This window comes from Dama dama, chromosome 19 (genome assembly GCF_033118175.1).
Source record: "Dama dama isolate Ldn47 chromosome 19, ASM3311817v1, whole genome shotgun sequence".
Taxonomy (NCBI): domain Eukaryota; kingdom Metazoa; phylum Chordata; class Mammalia; order Artiodactyla; family Cervidae; genus Dama; species Dama dama.
Window position 1 is genome coordinate 76,883,126 of NC_083699.1, and position 9,481 is coordinate 76,892,606.

The following is a 9,481-nucleotide window of genomic DNA, read 5'->3' on the forward strand; positions in this document are numbered from 1 at the left end:
GATTAAGGAACTTCCCTGGTGGTCCAGTGATTAAGATTCCACCTTTCCAAAGCAGGGGGGATCAGGTTCTATCCCTGGCCAGGGAACTAAGATCTCATATGCTGGTCACTGAAGCCAAAAATGAAAGTAAAAAACAGGAAAAATAATATAAAAAGTAAAAATAAAATGGGGATTAACTGTAACTGAGAGAAAGCAGTCTTTCTTATTTCATAGCGCGTCTTTTCAGGAGAGATTTCAACACTTTTAACTTTGGTCCTTTCTCTACTATACCAAAAGGTGGGGCTCCCACCTGGTTGTTCTTAAGATTTCACCGACCCTTGCACAGCTTGAAGCTGTTTTGTTGTTGTTCAGTCGCTAAGTCATGTCCGACTCTGCAACCCCATGGACTGTAGCACTTCAGGTTCCCTGTCCTCCAGTATCTCTTGGAGTTTGCTCAGATTCATGTCCATTGAGGTGGTGATGCCATCTAACCATCTCATCTTCTGTTGTTTCCTTCTCCTTTTGCCTTCAGTCTTTCTCAGCATCAAGATATTTTCCAGGGAGTCAGCAGTTCGCATCAGGTGGCCAAAGTATTGGAGCTTCAGACAGCATAAGTCCTTCCAATGAATATTCAGGGTTGATTTCCTTTAGGATTGATTGATTTGATCTCCCTGCAGTCCAGGGTACTCTCAAGAGTCTTCTCCAACACACCCGGCCCCTAGTTTTGGGGCACAACTAAAGCTATCTTCAGCACAGTTCATTTGCATTCTGGTAAACAGATGCCTATTAGGGCCTTTGCTGTCTGCTTCCTCTTGGATGAGATGATTGCTCTGTGGCAGCAGTGGATTTCAACTGTGTCTATGAGACCACTGGAAAAGTACAAGTGTCCTAAAGATTTGATGAATCAGGCTGCCCTGCCACCCTGTCTTCATGTGCCAGTTATTTAGATTGATGCCCATATGTTCAATCCTGGACTTCTGTTCTCTTGACCAACCATAGTCTTTGGGGCAAAGAGATTTGGCTTCAGATTCAATTATTTCATTCTCTAGTGTTCTATGGAATGAAATGGTATTTCATTTCTGCTGGTTTGACCATATCATCTTTATTATACCTTTTAGCGTATATTTGGCTACATTTTCATACAAATTTGCTCTTTGTTTATAACTTCACTTTCTGTTATCCTCCTTTCTTTCTTTTTGCACTTCGAAGTCGGATTTCTCTAAAGGTATGTCAGCACTAATTGGCCCCATGTTCTTACCTGGTATCCCCTCAGCACCCAATCTGCGTACACCAATCAGCCTTTCCCTTCACTCAGTTTATTGCAAAGTCACCAGTAGCTTCCTGCCACATGTAGTGGATGGTTCTCCATCTTCACAGTCGTGTTCAACACCAGTGACCTCTTTTTCCTCATTGCAGCAGTCTCTTCCTTTGGCTTCCAGCTTCTCTTACTCTTCTGCTTTCTCATGTTTTGCTGGTCTCTCTCTCATTCCGCTTTGCCAGCTCATGTACAGCCTTTCAGTGTTAGAATTTCTTAATGCTCAGGTCCAGTCTCTTATCTGTGTTTATTCTCTGCTCTTTTCATGGATGGTAACATGCATGCCCATTGCTTACCACATCTAGCTCTAACCTGAGTTTCAATTGACTAGATGTATCCACTTGGAACTTTCAAAGTCACTTCTCAAGCTAATTATTGTTCAGTCACTCAAGTCATGTCCAACTCTTTGCAACCCCATGGACTGCAGCACACTGGGCCTCCCTGTCCTTCACTATCTCCTCAAGTTTGCTCAAATTCATGTCTGTTGAGTCAGTGATGCTGCAGTTAAATTAAAAAATAAATAAATAAAACTTCACTCCCCATTTAGTCAATGACATTTTCCATAGATACCTTAAAACCTTTTCTTGATCTGTGGTTCTTCTCCCTGTAAGCCGTCTCTTCTATCCTCTAGTACCAGGAAACTGGGGGACAGAGAAGGGATGCTCTGTTTTCACTGAAGTCCTGATGCTTCGAGTGGAGAACATGGTGAGTCATATCCAAGACCAAGTGGACCTGTAGGGACCCAGAGGCCTCTCCTGTGTGAGACACTATATGAGTGATCAGGAAACCCACTCTGTGTGGCTCAGCATGAAGAGCTAGGTGGGAGATACAGATTTCTCGAGATGAGAAAGTAAGGCAGGCTTGAGGAGCGACCCACAGCTGAGCTGGTTGCCCTCTGGTCCGCAGGCTCCCTCGGTCTCTCTCAGGTGCGCTGACTTCACCCTCCCTGTCTACTCTTGACCTCCCTTCTCTTCTTTTTCCTGGACCCACCTCGCTCTTCTTCTTGACCCACCAGCTCTGCCACAATGTCAAGCCCCCTTCCCAGTTCCTATAGAAAAGATTCTGTCCTTGTTTAGGCTCGTTTTGGGGTGAAATTGAAGTCTTGTTACGTTTTTTTCTTCATGATTTATGTTGGTGAGTTTGTGGGAACATTTAAGTGAATTAAAATTCAACAAGCATTATTAAGCTCTTGGTAGGTATCAGATACTTTAGTGCATGAAGTCAGGATTTATTTCTGAAGGGTAAAAGTTTTAAAAAGAAATGCTCATTTCAAGTGATGGCTCTCTAAAATGCAGAGCTGCAGATACTGATTTTGGGGTTCTGGCTGATATATGATGTCATGGAACTGAACTTCAGTCCACCTGTGCAAATTACAGTAAAATCAATCTACTGACATGGTGTTTATTACAGGGTCAAGCAAGGAGAATAGGCAGTTTATGCTCAGAAGACCTCAGCTCCCTGCTGGCTTTCAGGGAAGAGTTTTTAAAGTCGATATTAGGGGTGAGCACTGTAGGAGGCCTGGTCAGCTCATGGACATTCTTCTGATGGGTTGGTGGTGAGATAACAGGGTGGCACTTAGGAGTCAAGATTATCAACCTTGGGCTTCACTGGTGGCTCAGCTTAGAGCATCTGCCTGCAATACTGGAGACCATCCAGAATGCAAGAGACACAGGTTTGATCCCTGGGTCAGTAAAGTCCCCTGGAGAAGGAAATGGCAGCCCACTTCAGTGTTCTCTCCAGTGTTCTCTAGAATCCCATAAACAGAGGGACCTGGTGGGCTACATTCCATGGGGTTGCAAACAGTCAGACACGACTTAGTGACTGAACAACAGCAAACCCTCCTGGGTGCAGTCCTGGGGGTGTGCGATCCCACTCAGGGACTTTTGATGGGTCTAGTCCCAGCTTCATCAGGACCCATCACAAGTTCCTGAGTGGGATTCTCTGTTCTTCCTTGTCCCACAAGCAGAAGCACGGTAACACTTAGACTAAACTTAAAAGCAGCTTCAGCTGTCTTCTTTGTCCACATGCTCAGCCATGTGGGGTGTAATCTGACAGCTTTAGCAGAGGAGCCAGCAGCCTCTGGCAGTGTGGAGTGGGGACGGATGGCTGCCCCTTCTGGAGCGCCACCGTCATCTGGCTCGAAATCAGGAAGCGACACACATTCACTGCTGCTGTATTTTTTCCCCCAAAGACTGACTTGCTGGGTCCTTAGCTAAATGTCATATCTGCTTCTCACACCCACGTCATCACATTTTCCTGCATCACGTACATGGGGATGCTGAGGGGAAGCATTTTGTGAAAAAAATTTTTTTTAAAACATTATTTTGATGTCCAGAAAAATGCCTTTTTAAACTTCCGCTGGAGTTCAATTCAACAAATAATTATTGCATGCTCACTGTAGTCAAGAGACTCTGCTGTGGATATAACAAAAATGAAAATGCCAGATGGCAAGAAGCACTAGTCTCAATGGGGACACAGACACACATCAGTTGACTGTAGTCCAAGGCAGGGTGGGGTCTGTCCTGGGTAATCACAAGGCTCATTTTATTGGCTGTTTATCTACTTTTTAATTGTGTTTTAATTTAATTATACATTAGCATCTTTTTTGAGGCATAATTTACATAGCACATGACTCTCTTGTTTAAGTACAATTCACTGATTTTTAGTAAGTTTTACAGAGTTGTACAAATACCATCAAAATCCAATTTTAGAAATATCTTAGCAAAACATTTCTCCACCACCCAAAAGTATTTCTCATGCTTATTTGCCTTCACTCCCCATCCCCACCCTCAGCCCCCAGGCTTGGGCAACACCTCTACTCAACTTTCTTCTTTCCTTTTTTTTTTAATTGAAAACATTCTTTATTGAAGTATAGTTGATTTACAATGTTGTGTTAGTTTCAAAGTGTTTCACTTATTTATATATATATATATATTACACATATGTAATAAATATATATGTATATATATTCTTTAACAATCTAGGTTGTTGTTCAGTTGCTAAATCACGTCTGACTCTGCCACCCCCATGAACTTCAGCACCCCAGGCTTTCCTGTCCTTCACTATCTCCTGGAGTTTGCTCAAACTCATGTCCACTGAGTTGGTGATGCCATCCAACCATCTCATCCTCTGTTGCCCCTTTCATTACAGGTTATTACAGGATATTGAATACAGTTCCCTGTGCTATACAGTAGGTCCTTGTTGGTAATCTATTTTATATATCATCGTGTGTGTAAGTTAATCCTCAACTCCTAATTTATCCCTCTCCTCCTTCCCTTTGGAAACAAACTATGTTTGTTTTCTATGTTTGTGAATTCTACTCTTCTTCTTTTATAGAGTGGTCTTTTCTGTATATTTCACACAATTTATGGTCTACTGACTGGTTTCTCTCAGAAACTATAGTGTTTTTAAAGTTCCTCCATGTTGTAGCACACATCAATCCTTCATTCCTTTTTATTGCCAAATATATTCTATCATACGGATGAACCACACGTTGTTTACTCACTCTCCAGTTGATGGACATTTGGATGGTTTCCGCTTTTGGCTATGAATAATCCTGCTATGAAAATTTGTGTACAACTTTTTGTGTGGAGATGTATTTTCATTTTTCTTGGGTCTGTACCAAGGAGCAGACATGCTATGTCATGTGGTAAACTTATGTGCATCTTTTTAAGAAGCCATCAAACTGTTTCCAAAATAGATGCACCATTTTACATTCCCACCAGCTGTGTTGTAAGGATTTCAACGTCTCCACATCCTTGTCAACGCTGATATTGTTTATCTTATCTATTACAGCCATTCTACGGGGTGTGAAGTGGTATCTCAGGGTGATTTTAATTTGCATTTCCCTAAAGACATACTGTTGAATATCTTTTCATGTGCTTACTAGCTATTTTTATATATATTTTAGGTGAATGTCCCTTCAAATCTTTTGCTTATTTTTTCCTATTTTTAAAAATCAGGATATAGTTACTTTACAATGTTGTGTTAGTTTCTGCTCTACAATGAAGTGAATCAGCTATATGTGAGTCTTGAGTCTCCCTCCTTCTTGAGTCTCCCTCCTAACTCCTCCATCCCACTCCTCTGGTCTAGGGAGAGGACTGAAACTTTCCAAGGGGTGTGGACAGGAGAACTGTCCCTCAGAGAGTGTGAGGGTGGGAGGACCAAGAACCAGTGATTAGGTTGACAAGTTAAGGGTAATAAAAAAACCAAGGACATAGCACAACACTGTAAGTCAACTATAGCCCAGTAAAAATGAAAAAAACAAATAAAATTGGACAAGCAAAAAAGATCAAGGACAAGAACCAGTCCCCTAGTAGCCATCAAAAGGCTCTGGAGGCTGACTTGGAAGGAAGCAGGTATGAGAAACCTGTGTTTGGACTACAGGCTTGTAGGACACAGACTTTTTCATATATAAAGGAATTTGGACACCATAGCGTTATGTGGTCAACAGAGTTCAATAATAATAAACCACTAATCAAATATTTATAATGCTTTTCATTATATATTACTTTGGGTCTGCTATGTAAGACTAATTTCTTATGAAGATGAAACTAATTGGAATCTAGCCCTCAAATCTATTTATACATATCCTAGCACTCATAAATTTTTTGGACGTCATGACTGTCAAAATGAAGGATGAGTTTTGACTACCTCTAGAATTTGGAAATGAATGATGTCATTTTTTACCCAAGGTCATCCAAAGCTATTTGTGTAGCAATTCTCATGTGTAATATGCAAGCTGGAATGCAACTTTCAATATCAATCAGGTTATCCACTAGGTAAACTTGGAGGAATGAGTATGTTGTTGTTTAGTCGCTAAGTTGTGTCCAACTCTTTACAACCCATGGACTACAGCACACCAGGCTTCCCTGTCCTTCACCATCTCCCAGAGTTTGCTCAAACTCTTGTCCATTGAGTTGGTGGTGCCATCCAGCCATCTCATCCTTTGTTACCCACTTCTCCTGCCCTCAACCTTTCACAGTATCCAGCATCAGGGTCTTTTCCAATGAGTCAGCTGTTCGTATCAGGTGACCAAAGTATTGGATCTTTAGCTACAGCATCAGTCCTTCCAATGAATATTCAGGATTGATTTTCTTTGAGATCGACTGGGTTTGATCTCAAACTTGGAGGAATGAGTGTGTTGGTCAGCGTGTCCTGATTGAGCATCTGCTGGGTGCCAGGCACTGGAGAAATCGGTTGCCACCGACATGGCCCCTGTGTTTGTGGAGCTAATTAAACAGATAAATCAGTAATGGCAGTGTTGTGGAGTGTGTCATTGGCAGAGGAGATTGCATACTGGGAGTGCACAGTGGAGCGTTTAGTCAAGCCTGTGGGTCAGGTGGAGCACAAGGCCCAACCTCAGTTGTGGCGAGGCTGAATGTTTGGAGAAAAGATCAGAGGGCGGGAGTACCGAGGATGAGGATACACCAGGCGGGATCACTATAGGAAATAGATGGTGCTCACGGGTGAGAAAATGCCAGGAGTGTTTAATAAAGGCACTGTTTTTGAAGGTTTGGGCTGGATGTCAAGAGAGCACAAAGGCTGGGCAGTGTCTCGAGTCCTGTGATGGTTGCCTTGTCACTGTCCACAAGCCTGGTGGGCGCAGGTGAGGATGTAGTGGGTCCCAGTGCCTGGAAGGAGAGGCCCACTTCCCAGGAGGAGTGATCTTTGGTTGGCAAATGCAGCAAGCTAAGGAAACCCATCAGGAAATGAGCCGGGGGTTAGTGACTGCCTCGACTCTCCTCCCTTCCTCTGATCTTCTGCGAGGGCTCCCACTGCCCTGAGCCCACAGAAGTCAGAGGGTGTGGGCAGCTTGGCAGTGCCCTCAGTACTGGTCAGCCTCACGGGCCAGGAAGCAGGTGAACAGGGGAGGTGGACGAGGAAACAGAAGGGATCGTCCCAGAGAAAGAAGAATGACTCAGACAGGACTGGAGAAGTAGATGGTGATCCGTTAGAAAGAGATGGTTGGCTCAAATTAAGGTTACGTTTTGTTCGAAAAAGAGGCTTCCCTGGTAGCTTGGACTGTAAAGCGTCTGCCTACAATGTGGGAGACCGGGGTTCGATCCCTGGGTAGGGAAGATCCCCTGGAGAAGGAAATGGCAACCCACTCCAGTATTCATGCCTGGAAAATCCCACTGACCGAGGAGCCTGGTGGGCTACAGTCTGTGGTGTCGCAAAGAGTTGGACACGACTTAGCAACTTCTCTTCTTTGTTAAAAAGCCTTTGGGCAGTTATTAGAGTATTTAAGCAAAGGAGTCATGTGATCATGTTATTTTCAGAAGATAAGGAGGTGTCAGAGTAGAAGATGGATTTGAGGGGAGCAAGATGGGGTTCTCAAAGGCCATTAGGAGGTCATTACCACTCCTAGAAAAAAGGATGGGAGCTTGGACAGCCAAGCAGTGCAGCTGGGAAAAGGGAGCCAATTCAAGGTGTGTTTAAGGGAGTCTAGTGTGGAAGGCTGGGTGGATGTGCTTTTCCCTGATGCAGGGACCACTGGAGATGGAGCAGTTTAGGGGTGGGCGAGGAGAAAGCGTAGGCTCAGGTGTGGCCCTGGTCAGTTTGAGATGCTGTGAATGCATCTGAGTGGAGTATCAAACAGCAGATGGAAGGGTGGATGTGGAGCTCGGGGGACAGGCTTGGGTCAAGCTAGAGGAGAGCTGGTTGATAGACCTGATATACTGTCATCTGGGCCAGGGCGTGGCCACCACCTCTAAGAGCAAGTGTTCAGTAAGATGAGAGAAGAGCCTGAGTGAGAATCCCAGAGAACACCAACATTTTGGGATCTGGCCCAGAGATGTGACTCAGTAAAGGGAAATGAGAAGCGATGGCCATCAATGGCAAATGTCAAGAGGACGGGGGCAGGAAGTGCCTTGGGGTGGGAGGTGGAGCGACTGGGGAAGAAGAGACCAGATCAGCGACTGGGGAAGAAGAGGCGTCTCCTCAGTGTAGGTTTACTGGGAATGGGGAGAAATGGGTCAGTGGTGGGAGGTGATGGGATCCAGGGGGAACCCTGCTCAGTGAGGGGCCAGAGCATATGGAAATGGTGAGAATCGGTGACCACCAATTAGACAGGGACCCAGGAGGGATCAGGTCGCAGGAGAAAGGCTGGAGTGGAAGAAGCCTCACTCCCCGGCAGAACCTTGTCCCCAGGCTTTCTCACCCTCGGGAAGAATAGCCTCTGTGCTTCTGTTTAATGGAGGTTGGCAGACTTTGGGCTTTTCTGACTCTGAACTAGATGCAGCATCAGCAAGGCCACCTCCACACTCTGATCTTCACACCCCCTCTCACTGTGGACGGAGCCGGAGGAGTGCCTCGTGTAACATGTCATTGTCTCCATCCCAACCCAAGTGAGGGGAGGAGGGACCTGATCCTGGAGTGTTTGGAGACTTGGTGATGGTGGTGAGATGGGTAAAGGCATTTTTTCACTCTTTTCTCCTCCTTTTTCTAAAGAGGAAGGGCAGATAGGCTCCTGAGAGCAAGGGGTCTGAGGCTTGGGAGGTTAGAAAAGGTGAAAAGACCATGACCTTTACTGGAATGGAGCCTGGGTAGGTAAGTGCTTGGGTCTTTGTGGTGGTGGTTTTGTCACTAATTTGTGTCCGACTCTTGTGACCCCATGGCCTGTAGTCCACCAGGCTTCTCTGTCCATGGCATTTTCCAGGCATGAATACCGGAGTGGGTTGCCATTTCCTTCTCCAGGGAATCTTCCCAACCCAGGGATTGAACCTGGGTCTCCTGCATTTCAGGCAGATTCTTTACCACTGAGCCACAGGGAAGCCCGGACTGTGTGTTTACTGTGACACAAATCCTCCCAGCTGTGTGATTTTCTCCAGTGAAACTGAAGGGTCCAGATGTGGGCTTCCATTCTCTGCTTCCTCTCTCCCTTCCTTGCCAATCTCTCCAAGTCGGAGTTCATTGTTTTTGTCTTACTTTTCGTTGTAGTAAGTAGTTACACTAGTAATTACTAACTCCCCAAACAACTCAGTGGTTTCATGATCACAGACACACAAATGTGTCACCTTTCTAGATGATGAGGAGAAAGAGAAGGGGCAGCCTGGAGGCCTGCCGTAGGTCACTTGTGGGTGTGGCAGTGGTAGGGACATCACTGTCCTGGGGGTGATCAGCCCTGTCGCATGACCCTGCTGCATTAAGGAACCTGAAGGCCCCATGTTTGCCTTTACAGATTTT

The 9,481-nt window shown here is 45.0% G+C and overlaps 1 non-coding gene across 1 annotated transcript; it reads right to left on the bottom strand.

The window, feature by feature from the left end:
- Positions 1 to 8,997: 8,997 nt before the first annotated feature.
- Positions 8,998 to 9,069, bottom strand: TRNAF-GAA (transfer RNA phenylalanine (anticodon GAA)). Its single transcript has one exon. It is a non-coding gene; the product is annotated as a tRNA-Phe (tRNA).
- Positions 9,070 to 9,481: the final 412 nt, after the last annotated feature.